Source organism: Anabrus simplex, chromosome 5 (genome assembly GCF_040414725.1).
Source record: "Anabrus simplex isolate iqAnaSimp1 chromosome 5, ASM4041472v1, whole genome shotgun sequence".
Lineage (NCBI taxonomy): Eukaryota > Metazoa > Arthropoda > Insecta > Orthoptera > Tettigoniidae > Anabrus > Anabrus simplex.
Window position 1 is genome coordinate 95,388,224 of NC_090269.1, and position 17,723 is coordinate 95,405,946.

Genomic DNA, 17,723 nt, shown 5'->3' on the forward strand with positions numbered 1-17,723 from the left:
GTAGGTCTTGCGGCGACGATGGGATAAGGAAAGGCTAGGAGTAGGAAGGAAGCGGCTGTGACTTCTATTAAGGTACAGCCCCAGCATTTGCCTGGTGTGAAAATGGGTTCAGATGTTGTGAAGCTCTTGCCGATCAAAGGTCCGAATGAAAAATATAAATTAAATTTCATACATAAGTCTTGGTCAGACTGTTCTACCATGGCTAATTTGATAGGCAGCTCTCTTGCAGTGAGGGTCGCATGTTGTGATGGCTGTGTTTAAAGCAAATGTATTTCCTTCAGTATAGAAACAAGTAGTCCGCCTCTGTGGTGTTGCGGTTAGTGTGCTATGTATTACGTTGACGAGCACATCAGGCGTGTAGACCTGCCGAGGACGCTGGCCACTACAAGAGGGTTGAGGCAAGCACGGTAGTAATAGCAAATGACCTGGGTGACTGCTGTACGCACGAACGTTCTCTACGACCTTGGGATACTTAATGAAAGTTCTTCCGTTCAGTTCATGTTGAACGTAAAACGTAAAGCGCTGTGTTCGTTAACATTTCACATACTGAGATTACGGAGAAACCGTGATAATAAACATCCTTACTGCATAAATTAATTCCCCCTGAAAGTACTAAGGAATGCATACACACTTCTGTATAAAGAAATTATATCCAAACATACAGCATCTTAGTTGCTGGGATCTTTGACCGCGCGGGAAGGTAAACATCTGGTGACGAGCACGCTGTGGTACTGCTCAAACAGAAAACATTGCTCGATTGTTGACAAGCAACACACAGTCAAGCTGACCACACTCCTATCGATGCCTTCGTAACTGAGCGCAGTCAACCTGACATAAGCAGGTGGACTGCCCCTCTCTCCTCGCGGGAGATGGTATGACCCTTCCAGCGCGGCTACAGAACGCAGTAACTGACAGTACCGGTATCAGTATTTTAGTCATAGGAAAACATTTGACATTTCATAATGTTTCTCTCAATAAGAAGTTAATAACAAATGAATGGCCTTCAGTGAAAAATGTGAAATGTCGTATGGCTTTTAGTGTCGGGAGTGTCCGAGGACAAGTTCGGCTCGCCGGATGCAGGTATTTTGATTTGACACCTGTAGGCGACCTGCGCGTCGTGATGAGGATGAAATGATGATGAAGACGACACATACACCCAGCCCCCGTGCCAGCGAAATTAACCAATTATGGTTACAATTCCCGACCCTGCTGGGAATCGAACCCAGGACCCCTCTGACCAAAGGCGCTAACCATTTAACCACGGAGCCGGATATGGCCTTCAGTAATACAAATAAACAAGATTTCACTTTCATTCAAAATCAGATAATACACGGTATGTAAATACAGATTAGTAAATATTACTTTTGTAAACATGAGTAAATAAAACAAACACGCCACTAACTTTTCCCTTACATTAATTGTGCTTTTACTCACTTTTTCTATTGTTCAGACTCCACATTCCTTGAACACTTTTTTCTATCTTTCTTTCTTAATCTGCTTACCATCCAGGGTAGGTTTTCCCTCAGAGTCAGCGAGGCCTCACCTGCTATGTTTAACAGGGGCCTTGCGGGGGGGTTGGGAATATTGGAAGGGATAGACAAGGAAGAGGGAAGGAAGTGGCCGTGGCCTTAAGTTCGGAACCATCCCGGCATTTGCCTGGAGGAGAAGTGGGAAACCACGGAAAACCACTTCCAGGATGGCTGAGGTGGAAATCGAACTCACCTCTACTCAGTTGGCCTCCCGAGGCCAAGTGGACCCCGTTCCAGCACTCGTACTTTTCAAATTTCGTGCCAGGGCCTGGAATCGAACCCGGGCCTCCGGGGGTGGCAGCTAATCACACTAACCGCAACACCACAGAGGCGGACTACTTGTTTCTATACTGAAGGAAATACATTTGCTTTAAACACAGCCATCACAACATGCGACCCTCACTGCAAGAGCTGCCTATCAAATTAGCCATGGTAGAACAGTCTGACCAATGGCTCATACTGCTATACATCCCGGTATGGAAAAAGTAAACGGAACTTGTCATGATCCGCCCACAGCCCCATAGCCTGGCGCCAGGCCATGCAAGCTGGTTTGAGTTGCAACAAGCTTAATGCCCTTTCGTAAATTATGAAGAAGCAAGTGCGGTACAACTTGCCAACACAGACATCCCCTGCCCACGATGGAGAACTGACTTTTAAAATTGGACACGGTGACCTTTCGGCCTCCTTCACATCGCGTAACTTGTTGGTCTCTTCATAATATACACATTTTCTTGTCAAGTAATTATAGCTGTATTCATAAATCATGTTTTCCATTACTACGTTATAAGGCAGTCTTTCTGCCTGCTGTCATTTCTTGATGGTTACAGTACTTTTGCATCCATCTCTTGGCACAGGCCAGACCAAAGTGTAGCTTCCACTGAAGTCCCAGTCTCATCCATGGCTGTGACAATATGGAAGCTGCTGGGGTAGGGGTGGTGCTGATTAATGACATTCAGAGCACAACCAGTGTGTCTGAGTGTCATGAAAGGTGTTGCTCATAGGGTTAGTTGTGCTACAATAGCACTGTCTGGCCCAGTGAGGAAAGCAATGGCAAACTATCTCACTCCTCATCTTGCCTAGTACGCCTCATTTTGGTACTGCCATTGATTTTTGTGGTTTCCCTATAACTGCATAGCCTTTGGTGATGCTATTTGAGGATCCAACCAGCCTCTGGGCTGATGACCTAACAGACAGACAAGGCAGTCTTTAATTAATTCCCGTTAGCAACCCAAACAATGGGATTGTTCATAGCAGAGATGGTGGTGGTGAGTACTGTCTTAAGAGGAAGTGCTAGTGGGCGGTGATAGTTTTAAGAAAAGGTACAAATCCTCCACAACTGGGCAACCACCCTCTCTTAATAATAATGAGAGGAACAAACGGAAGAGGTCCGACCCTTCAAAGAATTAAGCTATCGGAAAAAGAGATGGGCGTAAAACGGCGCGAAAATGAAAGAAACTCTAAGCACCGCAAACCCAGTAGCGTCGGCGTCAGAAGAGAACAAGAGATGACCAAGAGAGGGCGGATATGAGAGATAAGAGTGAGGAGCCTGACAAAAGGTGGAAGAAATACTAGACTAGAATAAGATCCCGTGCCCGTAAACCCACACTTCAACTTGAGAGCCCCTGAGTTCCCCTTTCAGATAGGCAGGGGATACCGTGGAGATATTCTACCGCCTCCATCCGCAGGGAGTTCATAACAGAGAATTGAAACAGTTATCTACCAATTCGTGGGTAAAAGTGGACCTTTCATACATGAATGTAAAGATTTAAGCACGAGGCATTAGCCGAATACTTATTTCAGACGATTGCAAAGAAGTTCAAGGCGCGTAAGATGCATAGGCTACATGATTTGATCAATTGCCATAGAAAAAATATAAATTCTATGAAAAGACACACATCAAAATAAAGTATTGCAACTGTAGGGATTTGTTCGTTTAGCCCGCCTGGTGGCCATGATCGTTAAGGCTTGAAGTCTGTATGGTCAGATATCGTGGTTGGCCGGTTCGAGTCCCGTAGGTCGAAAACATGTTCACCATCAGAATGTTAACCGGGAGGGTAGGTGAGGTGGCGGCAAGCAATTTCTAATCACTAGATTGCGTACCAAATGCTGGATTCAGATCCAAACCTCTCTGCAGTGTTCATATGGAGTGAGGGCATATGACGCTGTTGGTGATGATTCGTCCGTCGGATTGCGACGTAAAGCCTTGAGCAGACCCCTTGGTGCTATTCAACGGGAGTAGGCTATGTGCCAGCACCGGGTTTCACCCTCTCCCTTCCACTATCATATATCATATCTTTAATTTCATCTCATTAACTCCTCTGATGAGGTTGACGTCAGGAAGGGCATCCGGTCACAAAACCTCGCGAAGAAGATTCATCTCCCTGCATACCCGACCCCGTAAAGAAACGGAACAAGGTTTGGATAAACAGGGATCGGTGGTCTCCTTCTTAATCCATTTATCCTCCAGGATTGGTATTTCCCTCGGACTCAACGCGAGGAGGACCGCTTTGGTATTATGTATCATAACTGTATGTCTTTTGCAACAAATGTAAACGGCGTTGATGTATAGTAGACCAAGTGCTGTTTACAACATAAAAATAGCATTACATCGAACTGTACAATTTTTCTTCAATACAATACGCCTCTTTAAAATAACTTGCATACGGTTATATAAGAAATAAATATAATAATGTTCTTGTAATATATTCCTTTATGTTACAGCAATAAGAAAAAGCTGTCTCTTCATAATGTGTTATCTTCTCTTTGTAACTGAACAAAAAATAATTAGTAATTTCGTGATATAAGTAGCCTACATGATATGGCCAAATCCACATCAAGTGCCGACCCCAATAACTTAGACAAAAGGCCAGGAAGAAAACGAAATACTGTATGTCAAGCGAGAGTAAACAATTGTCGGGGGTCGTGTGGAAGTCACGGCACTGACTGGGCTCTCCTCTAGCGAATGTTGAATATTCACATTACTTCCAGCCACTCGATGACATCCTGAATGCTCTCGGACGCACCGAGGATCGCGGAAGTAGTAGAGGTACGAGGGCTATCTTACGCTCAGCCTCGCACATTCCGGGCTTCTTCGATTCAATTCTCTTTTTTTTTTTTTTTTTTTTTTACTCATTCTTTCTACACCATTTTCTACGCACCTAGGCAAGTTTATAGATGTCGACAGCTATCAGGCAGACGAAACGAATGGCACTTAGCAGTACGTGCTATCACGTTGCGGTCCTAATAGTAATTTTTCTCACATGCCGAGCGCCGATTTCACCATAAAATGACGGACATGCGCGTCGCTCACTATTGTGCCATCTAACCTTGGTACTGTAGATTATTTGGACCTTACTCTTTTCAACAAAGTTATATTTTTCCTAATAGTTTTGAAATTATTGGACGAAGTCTCGTACATACTTTTTTGGGACACGCGGATTTTTACTGAGTGGCACGGTCTTAATAATAATAATAATAATAATAATAATAATAATAATAATAATAATAATAATAATAATCTCAGACTTATCCCGTCTCATACAGGGCCGGCGTTAACTTCTCACTTTCTTCGTCCAAGTGTTCCTGCCCCTACCTTCCTCTCGTTTCCAGCCTTTCTCTCTGAGGCCTTTCATTATCTTGTCCCTCCATCCCAAGTTCGGCCTTCCCTGCTTTCTTCAACAAGTTCTGGACTCTTTTCCTCACATACTCCTCTCGTTGCTGCACATGACCATACAATAGCAGTAGCTTTTCCTGAATTTCCACCGTCTCTGGCGACCACACACTCCCAGCGTAACTTCCACATTTCTGTCACTTCCAACTTATTTTCTTGGGCCTTAGTAATAGGCCACGTTTCCGAACCGTGCAGTATAGCCGGACGCAGTGCTGACTTGTAAACCTTCCCTTTCAGTCCGCAGTTCAACTTCCTATCACAAAGTACTCCGCTCATCGTTCTGCAGTTGTATCCTGTATTGTATTTCATTATTCATCGTATCACTCGTTTGTAGGCATGACGCAAAGGCCTTCCTAGCGTTATTCACACATTTCATTTTCACACTACTAATGCATATCTCTTTTAGGGGATATCTCCAATCCTCCACATCATTATCAGCGAACAACATGCAACAAGGTGCTGGATTCTTCACAGCTTGCACATTCTCATTCATAACCACACTAAGTAGGTATGGGCTGAGGGCTGATACCTGGTGTAAACCTACTCTTATTGGGAAGCTCGCTGCCCTTCCTACTTACGAACGAACCCAGTACCGAAACGATACAATAGACCTATTCTGCATCAACAGATTTCGTGAACTCAATAAATTCCTAATTAATCCTCTTGCAACATAAATAGCTATTTTTCTTTATCTATCTAGTTATTTCCATCCGATTTTATATTCTGTGATTTGATTGACAGCTGCTTCATGAAAGATAATGTCAAAGCGCATTTACTTCGTATTCTGGTGGTGTAAAACGACTGGACGGATTGAACTGGAATTGGTATGGGTATAGCTGAAATGCTGGATTCATACCAAGGCCTATTTCAATTTTGATATCTTGAACGCTTTCTTTCCCAAGGAAATTCCACGAAGTGAAACAACGCATTACCGTACCGCGTGATTTCTTCTTTTTTTTAAAATACAATTGGCTTTACGTCGCACCGGGACAGGCAGGTCTTATGGCGACGATGGGATAGGAAAGAGCCAGGAGTGAGAAGGAAGCGGCCGTAGCCTTAATTAAGATACACACCAGCATTTGCCTGGTGTGAAAATGGGAAACCACGGAAAACCACCTCCAGGGCTGCCGGCAGTGGAGTTCGAAGCCACTATCTCCCGAATGCGAGCTCACAACTGCGCGCCTCTATCCGCACGGCCAACTCGCTCGGTCCGTACCAAGAGAAGGTCGAGTGATAATACCCATGCACAAAATCTCACTCAATATGTTACAGCATAATTAAATGGTGACCCGATCAGGCTTTACACGGGAGTAATTTTGAATTCATGATGATATGCGTCATAATATTTCCTTGTAGATGACATTAGTTGTTTTCCTCCTGAAAACAGCCGAACAGAATTTCTCGATATTTATGTTCAGGGAGCGGGAAAGCCGGGGTGTGAATATTAGTGACGCAATCACAAAGTATAAAAAGCATAAACAGCATGTCATATTAGACCTATGGCTTGTAACCTTACAGATATTATGAACAATCGTCGCACAGGAGACAGTGAAACCTGCTAAATCTTCAGAAATCAAAACTCTGCAGATTCATGTTTCCTGACCGTGGCTGCGTACAAGAAAGAGTGCTCCATTTGAAACATTCACCGTCAAGTACGTCCAAGCAAACTTTTTTGTTGGATTGCATCGAGCATACATTCCACTTTTAGGTATATAATGAGAAACTCGCCTGCTTCTGCCCCTTTCGACAAAAACTATTTTTTTCTAAGTTCGTGCATTTTCCTGTCCTTTTTTCAGAATCTCAGGAAGAGGCGTTAGACATAACTAGAATGAACTTAGCCTAATGAAGGGAACAGGGAACAAGTATATTCAGAAACAGATCTGTTTCTTGAAAGAACACATTAGAGTATTAATTAATTGTCCCGAATCCTCTGCGAATGAACCCAATCATCTCATTTCCCAATTTGTGTTCCAACATAAGCAGAAATGCTCAAAGGAAAGGTGGCTTCAGACATCACTTTGCTTTCCTACATATAAAGGCAGTGGAGAAAAAAAAAAGGTCACCCGTCAGTGCCTTTTTCGGAAGATTCTGACTGCACGAAACGTAAGAGGACCCAAGAACTGCAGCAGACATTGTGGCTACTCCAACCACTACTCTTATACCTTCATCTCCTTCACACCATATACATAACATTTGTTTGAGCGCCAGTTGCTTTTTAAATAAAAACAACAAAATTTGGTAGAGCATACCTCTTATATCAATTATCCCAAGGCGTGAGGTGATAAACTCACATATTTGGCAATATACAGGGATATGGATCAGGACAATATTAAATTACTGTTGCATTTCCACAATTGAGGATTGTACATGGAACTGGGATCACTTATTATAATTAAAATAAAACTGAGTTTATGACTATAATTTACGTCACAATGAACAAGCATTGACGTCTTTTAATTTAGCAAAAAAATATATCTAGTGAGATTTGCGGTAATATGAAAAAGAAAATTTAATCTAAACAAAAAAAGCTACTGGCATGAACTTGAAGTGAGATGTGATATCGCCGCTGATTACATTCTTCTTCATGTTATGAATGCATAACATGTCTGATGCTTTAATTACCTGATGTCTGCATACACCGCTGTTGAACTTGAAAATCCAGGGAAAACCTTTGAGCTGAAGTCGGGAGCCGTCTGCTGTTATCTTCTTATATAACAAGGAGTTGGCCTACATACCATGTACGCGTGTAGGGAGCTCCAATGTAATTACGTCCACTCAATATATTATAAGAAATTGGAAAATATTATTGAAACATCTTGTGAAGTCCATCCTCACAAGAAGATGATGTTTCTTTATCAGCATAGTACCCGTCTCTGCTCGGATACAACCACCACTTGTAGACCTCCTCGATTATTACTTCTTTAAACACACCTCTTAGCTCTGACCATCACTCTAAGACCACTTCTTCCATTTGATACATCTGACTGATACATATGATCTGATAGATATGATACTTCTCACCACCGTTGCATCGACTTTTATAACCTCGCGATGACGACTCATCTCCCTACTCTCTCTTCATCCCTTCCACTTCAACATACAGAAGCTGGCGAATACTGACATTTGGTCGCAATCACGTGTCCACGCACTGATGCCATCAGTCATGTGTCGTATAAGCGTACCCAAGCGGATTACAGTGACTATGCGGCATGAGTCACCGGAAAACCTACTTGCACATAACATTCTCAGTTAAACATAGCCTCGATTGCAAAATACTCTGCCAACACATCTGCCTAGAGTTACAAGCCACAGAATAACTATATCAAACCAACAAATCTCACTTACTAATATACAGCATAATTACAAACATATTCACTTAACCTATGATTAAATACAATAATATGCGTGACACCTAATTATTACAGTCTAAATGATGAGAAACAGAATATAAAATCTAATGAATCGGGTTAATAATGATAATGATAATAATAATAATAATAATAATAATAATAATAATAATAATAATAATAATAATAAATACTGAATGGAATCTGTAACCGTGTTGTGCGGTTACAGAACGCCTCCCTCATGAAATAATCGATTAAATGAATCGATTGATTCATGAAATATATACATAATCACCTGAAATCGAGTACACCATAGATACATGTATAAAAATGCCCTTTACAAATTGGGTACATAGTATCATCCATCTGGATGTTCGTTGTTACACATATAAAACATTGATCAATTATCATTTTCACTTTGATTATACAGTATTATTTACATACAGATTACATTTCTTTCTCACTTCTGTCGTTTCAAACGTCCATTTAGTGTCCAAAAGTAATTCTTGAAGACATTTCATTATATACACTGTCTCCAAGCACTGGAGTTTATTGCACTGCCGTGCTTCACTTAATATCACAACACACGCTAATTTCACTGAAGTCCTGTTCGCAATGCCAGCTTCATAAAACATGGTGAATTAACATAATTATGAAAATTAATCAACAAACTCACATGATATATTTCTTAAGATTTCCTATATTGTATGTGCCTACGATATTTCCTTCCTTGTCTTCTAATGAATAAGCACATTTCCCAATCCGTTTCACTACGGTGAAGTATCCCTGATATAACAAGAAAAACTTAGAAAATTTACCAGCTTCTGCTGATGACGGGAGTGGCACTCTGAGTAAAACCTTGTCACCAAGTTCAAATTCATCCAATATAATCCTACAAAAGTTGAGTTATCAAGAACATTAAATTTGTGTTCGTAAAGATGTGTTCTACCAGGCCGGTCACTAAAAACATCACAATGTGATATCAACAATTCACACAATTCATCCTTCTGACTTTCCGCTAAATTACATTTCTCCACTGTCTCATACAATTCATCTCTAGAATCTCTCTGTATAGACACATGGCAGACATCAATATTTTTCCTAATATTAGGAATTTCACAAGGCCCTTCTGTACTAGAACACACTTTATTCGCAATAATTTCTGACAAAACATCATATGGTAACCTGATTTCCCTGCTACTCTTTCCCCAAATAAGATTGACATTACACAGATCAAAATTTAATTTAGCCTTGTGACACATTAACCAGTCGGTACCTAAAATAACGGCATAAACTAAATTAGGCACAACTAAGCATGGTTGGAAAATACATTCTCCACTTATGTTAATGGGGACAGCTATTTGTTTATTCACCCTTTGAGACTTGTTTCCAACAGCTGTTACGATGAACGTATTCCTCCCTGGAATTTCCGCTACATCATAATTCTCTCTCAAAACTTCCTCATACGGCTTGAAATTTACACATGACTTCTCACTACCAGAGTCCAACAAAATCTTAACTTTTCTGCCCCATATCAGCAGTTCAATCGTCGGTGTAACAGTAACACTACTTAAATTATCCTCATTACATAATATAAGATCGTTTAACAAATCTTGCCTTATATCTAAATTTAAATTACACTTATAAAATTTATTGTCTACGATTAAGTCGTCACTTAAAACATTTGAATTATTGCTACTTAGGTCACAATCATGTTCACTTACAACTGTAGGCTGGTCGACATTAACATACTTATCTTCCTTATACGTGAACTCACCATTTACGGACTGTCTCAGTGACCTGTTTATACAGTCCGTTGCGCGTTTAAATTACTTAGTTCGGTTACGACTTGTTGGTTACACACCTCAGTCGGCCTCTCATGTTGCCTATTTCCTCTAGCGTCATTATTATTATTATTATTATTATTATGGCCTGGATTCTCCCGCCTCCCAGCTTCTGGTTGATTTCCATAATCACGCCTCCCAGTCCTGAAATGTTCCGAACTATTTTGATAATTTCTCTCCCTGTGGAAATTATTATTAGGTCTCCCCTGATATTCTCTTCTGTAGTTACGATTATTCATAGGCCTGTCCTGATTATTAGATTGTTACCCCTTCCTTCTACATTCCTATTTAGTGTCCTACTATAATTCAAGCTACTACCTAAAGCATCAAAACATTCCAACAAAATCTCCATTTCCTTAATAGTCTCCACTTTTTGCATACAAACAGCTTCTCTTATTCTATCGGGATAGTGCTTAGCCATAAGTCTAACTATATCAGCCTCAGGTCCAATACATTCTAAATTTCTCCACACCAAAACATGAGCCAAAAAATATTCTGTCATTCTAACACCCTCGTTAGAATTATACCTGCCAAACATTACTCTCTCTCTCTCTCTCTCTCTCTCTCTCTCTCTCTACTCTACTCTGAACACCTTCACTCCAAAATGTAGCTATGAATTTTTCCTTAAATTCAGTTAGACTAGACATCGAGCTTCTATATACCTGAAACCAAGACTTAGTCTCTCCTACGAAAGCATTAGCTAAGATCTCTAATACAGTTTCCCAGCTAATAATATTGTCTCTTAATTGAACAGCAAATTTCTTCTCTACTACTCTCATAAATTCCATCGGGTTGAATCCTTTCCAGAAAACTTAGGTATATCATGATCTCTAGTGATTAAACCATTATTTACAAATATCTCACGTACATTCTTAATATCACGCACTTCTTGCTGGAGTACTCTCTGGCAACTCAAAAATTTTTCTTCCACTGTTTCCTCAGACTTTTCTTGAATTTTACTTAATTCTTCCAACTTTTTTCCGATTCTCTCACCTTCTGTGATAATGATTTTTGTTCACTCTCTAGATCACCTACTTCTCCAAGTTTTCTTTCCACATGTTCTACCCTACCAATACATTTCCTAGTTTCTTGCCCCACTGTATTGGTTATCTTTTCAAACCTTTCTTCTACTAACTCATTGATTTCTCCTTTATTAGACTCGATCTTGGCGCCTAATTCATCAATCTGTTTGATGCATGTCTCACTAATTTGCTCTATTTCCGTATGGAGATTGCTCCGACCCAATTCCATCTCAGCTCTGATGTCACTACACTCCCTATTTACCTTACTTTCTAAATTATTAATTTGCTTACTTATTTCTAACACCTTATGATCTATCTTATTACTAACATCATCAATCTTTTTATTAATACTATTTATGACATTACTCTAAGCTTCAATTTTCCCACTCATAATATTATTCTGAGATTCAATTTTCTCACTCATAATATTATTCTGAGATTCAATTTTCTCACTAATGACCGCTTCAATTTTCTCACTCATAATATTATTCTGAGATTCAATTTTCTCACTCATAATATTATTCTGAGATTCAATTTTCTCACTAATGGCATTATTCTGCTCAGTCATTTTGGACATCAGCAAATTAAATAAACCCAGGTCAATCACCCCTTTACTTTGATCTTGCGTGACAGCGTTTTCCTCACTTTCTACTATTTTCTGACTTTCAGCAGGTCCCAACTTAGTCACCAACTTCCTATTTATGTTACCACCTTGGATTTCCTTGGACACAATAACCTCAGCCTCATCACCTGACTGCATATTGCTATCCTTGTCCATCCTCGGTTTCCTACTAATTTTTCGCGATCTCAAAGCTATGTCCCCTTGCACTTCCTCTGACATTACCCCTTAAATACAAACTTCAACAAAATGACCTTCCTAACATTACTCGGTGAATTTAACATGTGCGTACTCATTAAAAGAACTGATCCATGTATATTGCCTTTCAGAAACACTTTTTCTGAACCTTTCGATTCCCACGTTGCTGGCGACACGTTGTGGCTACTCCAACCACTACTCTTATACCTTCATCTCCTTCACACCATATACATAACATATGTTTGAGCGCCAGTTGCTTTTTAAATAAAAACAACAAAATTTGGTAGAGCATACCTCTTATATCAATTATCTCAAGGCGTGAGGTGATAAACTCACATATTTGGCAATATACAGGGATATGGATCAGGGCAATATTAAATTACTGTTGCATTTCCACAATTGAGGATTGTACATGGAACTGGGATTACTTATTATAATTAAAATAAAACTGAGTTTATGACTATAATTTACGCAACAATGAACAAGCATTGACGTATTTTAATTTAACAAAAACAAATCTAGTGAGATTTGCGGTAATATGAAAAAGAAAATTTAATCTAAACAAAAAAAGCTATTGGCATGAACTTGAAGTGAGATGTGATATCGCCGCTGATTACATTCTTCTTCATGTTATGAATGCATAACATGTCCGATGCTTTAATTACCTGATGTCTGCATACACCGCTCTTGAACTTGAAAATCCAGGGAAAACCTATGAGCTGAAGTCGGGAGCCGTCTGCTGTTATCTTCTTATACACTGACTGACAGAGCAAATGCAACACCAAGAAGGAGTGGTCAGAACTTTATGCCAGTTGCAGGGTAGACTGACGTCACTGAGGTATGCTCATAATGTGAAATGCGCCGCTGTGCTGCGCACGTAGCGAACGATAAATGGGACACGGCGTTGGCGAATGGCCCACTTCGTACCGTGATTTCTCAGCCGACAGTCATTGTAGAACGTGTTGTCGTGTGCCACAGAATGCCAGGCATTTCCAGCAGACAGACGACTTTACGAGGGGTATGGTGATCGGGCTGAGAAGGGCAGGTTGGTCGCTTCGTCAAATCGCAGCCGATACCCATAGGGATGTGTCCACGGTGCAGCGCCTGTGGCGAAGATGGTTAGCACAGGGACATGTAGCACGTGCGAGGGGTCCAGGCACAGCCCGAGTGACGTCAGCACGCGAGGATCGGCGCATCCGCCGCCAAGCGCTGGCAGCTCCGCACGCGACGTCAACCGCCATTCTTCAGCATGTGCAAGACACCCTGGCTGTTCAAATATCGACCAGAACAATTTCCCGTCGATTGGTTGAAGGAGGCCAAGGAGGCCTGCACTCCCGGCGTCCGCTCAGAAGACTACCATTGACTCCACAGAATAGACGTGCACGCCTGGCATGGTGCCGGGCTAGAGCGACTTGGATGAGGGAATGGCGGAACGTCGTGTTCTCCGATGAGTCACGCTTCTGTTCTGTCAGTGATAGTCACCGCAGACGAGTGTGGCGTCGGCGTGGAGAAAGGTCAAATCCGGCAGTAACTGTGGAGCGCCCTACCGCTAGACAACGCGGCATCATGGTTTGGGGCGCTATTGCGTATGATTCCACGTCACCTCTAGTGCGTATTCAAGGCACGTTAAATGCCCACCGCTACGTGCAGCATGTGCTGCGGCCGGTGGCACTCCCGTACCTTCAGGGGCTGCCCAATGCTCTGTTTCAGCAGAATAATGCCCGCCCACCCACTGCTCGCATCTCCCAACAGGCTCTACGAGGTGTACAGATGCTTCCGTGGCCAGCGTACTCTCCGGATCTCTCACCAATCGAACACGTGTGGGATCTCATTGGACGCCATTTGCAAACTCTGCCCCAGCCTCGTACGGACGACCAACTGTGGCAAATGGTTGACAGAGAATGGAGAACCATCCCTCAGAACACCATCCGCACTCTTATTGACTCTGTACCTCGACGTGTTTCTGCGTGCATCGCCGCTCGCGGTGGTCCTACATCCTACTGAGTCGATGCCGTGCGCATTGTGTAACCTGCATATCGGTTTGAAATAAACATCAATTATTCGTCCGTACCGTCTCTGTTTTTTCCCCAACTTTCATCCCTTTCGAACCACTCCTTCTTGGTGTTGCATTTGCTCTGTCAGTCAGTGTATAACAAGGAGTTGGCTTACACATCATGTACGCGTGTAGGGAGCTCCAATGTAATTACGTCCACTCAATATATTATAAGAAATTGGAAAATATTATTGAAACATCTTGTGAAGTCCATCCTCACAAGAAGATGATGTTTCTTTATCAGCATAGTACCCGTCTCTGCTCGGATACAACCACCACTTGTAGACCTCCTCGATTATTACTTCTTCAAACACAACTCTTAGCTCTGACCATCACTCTAAGACCACTTCTTCCATTTGATACATCTGACTGATACATATGATCTGATAGATATGATACTTCTCACCACCGTTACATCGACTTTTATAACCTCGCGATGACGACTCATCTCCCTACTCTCTGTTCATCCCTTCCACTTCAACATACAGAAGCTGGCGAATACTGACACTTGGTCGCAATCACGTGTCCACGCACTGATGTCATCAGTCATGTGTCGTATAAGCGTACCCAAGCGGATTACAGTGACTATGCGGCATGAGTCACCGGAAAACCTACTTGCACATAACATTCTCAGTTAAACATAGCCTCGATTGCAAAATACTCTGCCAACACATCTGCCTAGAGTTACAAGCCACAGAATAACTATATCAAACCAACAAATCTCACTTACTAATATACAGCATAATTACAAACATATTCACTTAACCTATGATTAAATACAATAATATGCGTGATACCTAATTATTACAGTCTAAATGATGAGAAACAGAATATAAAATCTAATGAATCGGGTTAATAATGATAACAATAATAATAATAATAATAATAATAATAATAATAATAATAATAATAATAATAATAATAATAAATACTGAATGGAATCTGTAACCCTGTTGTACGGTTACAACATATTCACCAGAAGAAATAGCATATGTCAATCAGATGAGTTTGCGAGCTATTGGTGACATAGAGGCTTCAAAGTTAGTGGAGGAAATCATTGATAATGCATCTCCTTTCCGAGCAAGTCGATATAGAAATGCTATTTGGGATTCGACATAACAAAGGATCTCAACCTTGACTGGAGAGGAAGGCCTTTCCATGCTAATAGAAGCCAAACTTTCAAGATATCAGTATGAAGTTGTGGGATCTAAAGACAGAAATATATTTCCTTCATATAACGTGATCCAAGAAGACATAACGCATTCTAATTTGAAGATCAATAAACAAATATTGTTACTGTTACCGTGATTCCGTGGTGGGCAAAGGTAAAAGAAGGTGCGGTCATGAATGGGTCGATATAAGACAATCAGAAGATTAATTTAAAAACTTTAAAATTAAAGCTATATTTCTTTCTCTGCTATTTTTGGTTCCTTTCCAGATGTTAAATTTTAACAAACAATTCGCTAAGCGAAAACAATAATGATATATAGAAGAAACACGATAAATGACAAGAGCACCTTTGCTCCAGGAAAATTATCTAGGAGACTACTCTCCAAACATTACATCTTTCCAGCTTTCCAAAGGCACCGTTCAATATTTACATTCACACCTGAACATTAATAGAAAGAGCATCTATGTTCTTAAAAATTTACACTTAGGAACCTATTTCCAGGAATGTCCAGGCCTATCAAAGGCACAACCTACATTTTACAAATTCAAGCAGTATTTACTGTCTTATATATTCAACAGTCTAACATACTTACATAAAAAGAATCAAATAGAGTTTAAGGGGTATCGAGTACGCATTCTACCAGGCCTTCCTGAAAAACAACAGGTTAAGTTACTGGCCCAAAAATCTGAATGGTGAGGAGGCGGACACTCGCGCTCCTTGAAAATTGAAATTAAAAGTTTAAAACCCTATTTGGGCTTATGGCCCGAAGTTACAGAAGCTAAGCCTATACTACTGAGGTGACTAGATGGAGAGATATTTAAGTTACAAAGATTACAAACTGAAAAAAGTGTTACAAAATCATAGTCACCTCAAAATCAGGTTGGTAGGGAACACGAGAGGGCCGCTCATTCTCTATTCCCTGATTTCAGTTAAGTTATTTTGGCTTGTTTGAGATTTACATTAGAAGTTTGAAACTTTTAGAATTTTGGAATGTACACGTAAAGTTGAAATTTACATTTTAGGAAATTAAAGTTATATTATTAAAGATTGGAAACCTTCCCCTCAAGCTAGCTTTCAAAGTCTATCACTTAGTTAAACCAGGACTGTCATTACATAGAGCTGATGGACTTCTCGACTATGGACGAGGCACCCCCGCCTCCTTTATAAACACACACACTGTAGACTGGAACGATCAATAAGACAACCTGGTCCGAAAATGTGTCAGCTTTTGTACCCGATAAGAAAGTTCTAGAAAACTCTGCGCTAAGGCCCGACACCCCCCACCCCCACAATTTTATTGGGTAATTAAATAAATACCAGACACAGTTGGTTGGCTGAAAAATAAACAGTAAAAATTTTCTATTGGCCAACAACGTACGTTGGCGGGAAGAGATAGAAGTGTAGTAAACTTTAATACATCAAAAACAAAGAATAATCAACTAATTTTAGTAAACCTTGAAATACCAAATTACTTTACAATTTTAATAGTCAATCAGCTCCTTGATGTATGCTATTTGCAGATGATATTGTACTATGCAACGCGAATAGAGAACAGCTTGAACGTAAACTAGAATGCTGAAGAAGAGATCAAGAGGAAAGAGGTCTTAACATCAGCCGAAATAAGACTGAATACATGTGCCTGAGAGGAACTGGGAATGAAACTGTTCAGATGGATGGAAACCAGTTCCAAGCAAGGAAGAGTTTCAAATACTTAGGATCCACTATGTCTGCTGTTAGGAATCTAGATTTAGAAAGTACCCGCCGAATTCAGGCTGCCTGGTCTAACTGGAAAAGGTTGTTGGTGTCCTCTGTGAAAATGAAAAGCCACGGAAAAACATCTTCAGGGCTACCGACATTGGCAGAGGAAAGAGAAGAATGGTTGGAGTAACAAGTTCATGACGACGATATAGCCTGAACAATGTTTTCCTTCTCTCTCATTAAGTCCAAACACTTTATCTTTTCTGAATTTCTGGACGAGATTCAGCCCTGAAATTTGCCAAATTCTGCACTGTACGAGATGAACTTGAAACTGTATTGAACTAAAACGTGCTCTAAGAACGTGGCCTGCATAAACTAATTTAGACTCGGTTCGACTTCAACCGGTCCAAACCAAGAGTAAATTTAGGGGATCTTCTTCTTTTATTATTACTATTGAGAAATAAAGAATTTGGAGTAATTGTAATGAGATGTACGGTATATAAACACGTGTGTTCCTTACTATATTTCTCTGAAATTTGCATCACTAAGAGATCCAGACTTCAATGATATTC

At 40.7% G+C, this 17,723-nt stretch overlaps 1 protein-coding gene across 5 annotated transcripts in view; it reads right to left on the minus strand.

Moving 5' to 3' along the window:
* Nucleotides 1–17,723, minus strand: part of Mrtf (Myocardin-related transcription factor) — an 814,655-nt gene that overhangs the window by 446,621 nt on the left and 350,311 nt on the right. The window lies entirely within an intron of this gene.